This window comes from Castanea sativa, chromosome 3 (genome assembly GCF_040712315.1).
Source record: "Castanea sativa cultivar Marrone di Chiusa Pesio chromosome 3, ASM4071231v1".
NCBI classification, from domain to species: domain Eukaryota; kingdom Viridiplantae; phylum Streptophyta; class Magnoliopsida; order Fagales; family Fagaceae; genus Castanea; species Castanea sativa.
The window spans coordinates 27,151,507-27,157,943 of record NC_134015.1 but is presented as its reverse complement, the minus strand read 5'-3'; the positions used below and the strand labels follow the sequence as shown (position 1 = coordinate 27,157,943).

Here is a 6,437-nt window from a genome sequence, read left to right as displayed (position 1 = left end):
AATCATTTGATCCGGTTTCCATAAGCTTTAGAGTTTGGTGTTTGGTTGTGTAACACTTCAATTTTTAGTCTTTGATATTTATGGGGTGCTATGTGACTCTGCCGACATATGATAATTTTTACTTAAATTCGAGTGGTTGTAAGGAATATATTGTGCCTTGTAAGTGATGGACCGAACGTTAAATCCTTCTTCGGATATGTTCTTGGTGCTTTTTGGCTAGCTTGTGCTTGTCAGCCATTTAGCGTTCTCCATAGTTGAAAACGGTATGAGAAGAAAGCTGAGCTGGTCAAGGATCGGGATTTTCTATTCTACCAATCACAATTTTGTCCGGTATTTTTGACTAGGCAAATATAATTAGAAAATTTGGCTTGGGTCTAGTACGATAGACCATTCATAGTAAATAGTAATGATAATTGGCAAAATTAGTATCATTTTAAAAACCAAAGCCTTTTTTATGCGAGACAATATTAGGTATAACGGTAATGGGTGTAATGCCTCTTAGAAGCCGGCCTCACATAGAATAGATGTAACTAAAAGAGTACATCAGAATCATCGAGATGAAGCCAAGTTATTTGAATATATCTAGCCTTCAATCATGCCTTAAACGGTATGCTACGGTGCCTTGGACCATCACAATGATGATATGTGACAAAATGAGTCTAAAGTCTAAACCATCCCAATGCCTTTTATATGCGAGAGGTATAAATAACGAGAATATTAAAGGTTGAGTACATAAGATGGAGCCAAATTCTTAAAAATATTTCGCTTTCAATCATGTCCTAAAACAGTCCTCACTCTAAGGAAAAGTAAAAGAGGAAAAGCCTAGCAAACAGTTTTTAGCTTTTAGGCAAGCGAGTCTGACTTGATTTAAGGCACTCAATGATCTAATAAATCTCTCAGTGAGACAAGCAGAAACATCCAGTTTAACTTGTTTGTAAAAATAAATAACACCCACCACAAAATCAAATGCCATAAAAAAATAATTGTTAAACAACTAGTTGAGTTCAATGTTTACAAATATGACTAGGTAATGATCAGATTGGCATATAAATTTAGAATTTGAATCCCTATAATCCTACAATGAGTAACATCAAAATTTGAAGAAATATAATTCTACCGAGGTCTGCTGCATGTATTCTCATATGATATTCCTTTCTCCTATCCTTCAAGAACAAAGTATGGGCTCCTCTACGTATTGAACAACGAGGCATCTCTATGGGAGGACAAAGGTAGACGATGAAGCTGTACCAAACTAGGCTTCTGCTCATATCTATGTTAGTACTAGTCTCCTGAGACATACTTTTTACGAGCATAGTATTTCTTCTCACTCTCGGCCTTCTTTGCATTGCGTTTACGCATTGAAAATAAGATACAAAACCATAAACGGCATTTCTTTTTATAAATGAAACTTGCAAACACAAAACATGTATAAATTGCTGGTTTGTATTTCGGATGGGATGCTCAAATTTAAAGAAATTTTGAATACGAGAGATGCAGCAAAAGAACAAGGAATACCAAGAAAGCCTCATGATTGGCCATTATCCTTTGGGCTGCGAGCTAGTGGTTATATTTTTGGGGCTTGCAAGCAACCGGAAAATTCCCATGCTCTTGGGAACCTTGTATGGATCATTTTCACCCTAAGGAATACAAGATCATCACTATCCATAACTCGGTAAAAATATAAGCGGGAAAATAAAAAAATAAAAACCCAACTTACGATCGGCAAGGGGTTACTCTCGGCCATTGTTCCATGCACAACCAATGAGATATTGAAAGTTGTAATCTGCTCATGCCAAGAAAATACAACTCGAGATGATACAAAATATTTAACAAGAGGAAAAGAATAGATATCCCATGCTACAACAATCATTTCACAAGAGATACCGGCGGCATACGAATCTTGACTCTCAAAGTATAGCCGGTACAAATTAGTCCTAGACCACATGAAAGGAATCTTTCTTGCCAAAAACACACCCATATACAAGCACAATTCAAGCACCAAATTCCACATTACTCTATCTATCATCCTTTACGAGCCATCTCATGAACCTAGTCTCATTGGAATTGGATGCCAAACTATGCCGGGGTTGTTCTGGAGTTAAAGCGATTCCAAAGTAACTTATTAGTTATTAGTAGAGATTGAGCTCCTAACACTTATTTTAGTCGAGGTCACACAAAGAAAAACTAAAAGGGTTTAAATTTTATAAACCAGAATGGCCATCTAAGTTAGTCCAAAGAACTATTTAGAACAAGTATTTAGTTATTGAAGCTCCATGTCCCATTGTGGACGTTGTCAAGACCAATCAATGATTAAACTTTTACATACTACTAAAAACAAAAAATTATGAGTTTCATGAAAACTTTGCAGGACATGGTTAGATGTAATCTAGTAGACACATGACACAAGTATTGGTGACAAAGCATCAGTGTAGACCATGCATGATCATTGTGAAAATTATAAAGGAACGGAAAATTATGGGGAACGTTAGTTATTCAGCCAATGAACTTTAAATAAAAGATAGCTAAGAAATAAAAAATAAAAAATCCAAAGTAGAAAATAGCACAACAATGGGCCCCAATGCCATGCACTATCGGACATATTGCACTAATAGTTGCAAGAGCAACTTCAATTCACTAAGTAGATATGACATCTAAATATGTAGCATATATAAAAACCAGCGATAAGCATGTCTTTACGTGTGTTTGTGTGTCCGTATCAACATTATGGTCCGGTTTAGATGTTGCAAAGTTTCTAAAGTTGTGCGTGCAATTACAACATTATGTGTTCGAGTTCATCTACTCTAGAAAGGTACACAAGTATTACATTTCGGATAAATACCAATCAACAACTTAGTAGTCAACATGTTCCCTTTTCTAGCAAATGTCTTATCCATAACTAGATAAGACATTACATTTCGAATGTCTTGTGTCTTATCTATCAAATGCCGTATGTTCAATTTCATCTATTCTAGAAAGGTACACGGGTATTACATTTCAGATAAATATCAATCAACAACTTAGTAGTCAACATGTTCCCTTGTCTATCAAATGTCTTATCGATGCATAACTACCCCAAGAACAAAGCATGGTGAGGAATGTTGCCTTGTACTTGGGTGTAACCTCGCTTGAGCGGACAAGGGGTGTACTCGAAATTTATTACAAAATACAATATCAAGATAACTTGATAACCATTTTAGAAAGGATTTTGCTAATGTGTGCCCTAAGGGCACACAATAATTATGCATTTTTGAAAAAAAAATTCGGGAATTGAAAAAGTATTGACGGCTTTTTCAATTCCCAAGAAAATTTTACCATAAATTGATGCCGGACCCTTTTAGATAAAACAATCGAGAAAAAAATTACACACCATGTCGGTTGTGACTTCCCAAGGTGCACCAATGATAACTTCATCAACATAACGGCAAGCCGGCACACTAAGACTACGCTCATGTAAATGCATAATTGGATGTGGATTCCCCCTGTGTTCCTTTGCACGAAACAACTTCTTGTTATTTATTTTTTTCATATTACTAAAAGAAAAGGCGTATGATGTACAACTTCCAAACTTTACAAAAAGCCATGGGAAAGTGGCTCAGCAACCAAGAACTTGGGTAATATGATGTCTAAGGCGGTTAAACCTCACTATCTGGTAGGTTTGCATACCATCAAATAGAAAATCTCCAAGCTGACTAGCACTCTTGAGGATATGAGAAATCAAGTAAAAATGATGGGAAGTAAGCAAATCATAACAGACTCATGAGTAAGGTTCAATTAAGTCTTCAAAAAACAAATGGGTGGGGGGGAAAATAATTGTAAAAAAAAAACTAAGGGGGAATATATCTCAAAATCAAATCATGCAACTATTTTAAGCAAGCAACAATATGCAACTCGTTTGTAGCTATATCATTGATGGTGCAAAAGGCGTGCTGAAACTTGATGACATTATGGTACGCTTAATGATGAGAACCGAGCTATACCAAAACGGGGCCAGGTATGTGACATATTAGACCATGCTAAGACAATCCTTAATAATGAGGTAAAAGGCTATCAAACGATAATCACAAAGTGATAAGATCCACGAGCTTCATCTTGGTCAAGTGATGATATCAAGCTGACACCTACTTATAGCAATGTCTCCACTTACATAACGATTTCAAAGCAAAGACACCAGCAAATCGGCTCTAGCCTGGCACCTCCTCCCCCTTATAATTTTTTTTTTTTAATAAGTAATTTAAGTTTCAACTCATAAAAAAGAATCACCCAAGTATACACGACGAATTCAGTGGGAACCATTATAATCAAGTACATAAGTTACCAACTACCCTTATAAGTTCTAGGTGGAGAGGGTTGTGGGTTCAAGGCCCATCGGGTGCATTTGTAACTTACCAAAATAAATTTATTGCCAAGACACTATACCCATGAAAAAAATCCAATTAAATATTAAGTTGATGTAATTGACGAAAAGGAATATATAGTCACCTAAAATCAAAATGAAACAAAAAGATGCTAGCAAGAGTATACATGAGAAATTTACCTCAACATGCCCGGCATGAAAGAGATCAAATGCCCCATCAATGTACACAACACGAGCATTTGGGGCAGGTCCCTAACAAATAGAAAACATATCATATTTCGGGGGAAAAAAATCCAGACAAAGGGAGGGGGAAATTTAACCTCTCAACCCTCTGTTCTCATATTAGGACAAGCTGATGATAACAACATACTGAATCCACATAGAAAAATAACAATGTGTTATTGACCACTAAAGAGCCATTAGTCATTGATTTAATACAAAGCACTCATTCTCATGGGTCATTCATTTTTATTGCATACATACAATTCTCTTCATTTATTTATTTTTGATGAATTAAGTACAAATCTCTTCAATGAACTCCCTATTTTTAATATATTCAGATTGCTCTACAAAATTGTTAAAATAGAGTTATATAGTTGTGTCTCATTTTACCCGAGCCTGGACCCCAAAAACATCAGTCTAAGTAATTAGATATGTGGCGAGAAAAATTAGTGATGGGTATATTTAGGTATAGAAGATAGATTAATTAGCATGCAACATTTCAAAACATAATCCTACTTTCCTTCTCTCTCTTTCTTTTTCTTTTTTTTTCATGAGAAAAAGGTAGCCATACATGACAGTCTTTGCATGAGAATAACCCAAATGAACAATACCTTGCCATTTGAGAAGCTGCACAATCCGTCGGGAAGTCGGTAGAAATTGTGATACGTGGGAACCCTTAGATTGACTTTCTTTATGAGGTTCTCCACACAAAGAACCATTATGATCTGAGAAACTGGAACCCTCACATATGAGAGTATTCTACCTACATCCGGATCATATATGCGAGAGACTCGGGGAAAAAAAAAGTACAATGAGTTTAATGTGAAAAGTATAGAAGAGGTAGAGTGATAATCAAACGAGGCCAAAATCAAGTGACCCTTTTTTTCCTCCAATACAATAATAATTTCATCAAAAAAGAATTCGAGATTGATCAAGAGATTCATAGTACCTACAATGTACGTGCTAGAGACACCTTCGGTGCGTTTAATACGCTTGTAGCGGCCGGCTTTCTTTGCCAAGGCATAAGCATCGGTTCCATCGGGAAGCGAGGCAAGGATCATCACCATGTATAATGTAGTCAATCTTATGCTCATTAAAGAGAGTGTTCATAAATTTCTCTGTAATCTCATAAGGAGCATTGGCTATTACTTCATCCACCCATTTCAACCCACTAACAAGGGCCAACCTGGATAACGGTCCACATAAATTCTTGGTTAACTTAGAGTTATAAACCAAACTAAAATGGAAAAGAAAGAAATGCATGCATATACGGACCTTTCTTCCATTGATAAAACAGTGGACCCTTATTGGCAACGATCTCCTCATCACTCACAACACCCACAACCAACTCATCCCCCAAAGCCTTGGCTTGCCTCAATGCATTGGCGTGGCCGTAATGCATGAGATCAAAGCACCCATCCATGTAAACCCGAATGCGCTTCTTCCCATTTTTCTTCTTGGGGAAAATCCGAGATCGAGACCACAAAAAGGGCAATTGTGGAACACCAAGACCAGTAAAATAGTGGTGGACAAGCCAAGTAAGGCCATTGTGAGCATCAAACCACCAAATAGGTGTGGGTAGTAGTACACCCCTTCCCATATCAAGCTGTTGCTTTCATAGTGCATTGCTACCCACACTTCTTGTATTTTTCGATTCAAAATTTCTTTGAACACTATTTGCTCAATAAGAGGAGACAACTGCAAAATTTACACCACACTATAAGCCAATCAAATACACATCACTAATAATGAATTTGTAATAAACATAACACGGCATTTGCCAATTTGAACTCCACATGTGCTTTTACTTAGTGACAAATATTTGAACACGGTCGTTACCAAGTCCCAAAAAAAGGAGTAC

The 6,437-nt window shown here is 36.5% G+C and overlaps 1 pseudogene; it reads right to left on the bottom strand.

Annotated features, from left to right (window-relative positions):
* Positions 1–1,281: 1,281 nt before the first annotated feature.
* LOC142626809 (ethanolamine-phosphate cytidylyltransferase-like) lies at positions 1,282–6,202 on the bottom strand (annotated as a pseudogene).
* Positions 6,203–6,437: the final 235 nt, after the last annotated feature.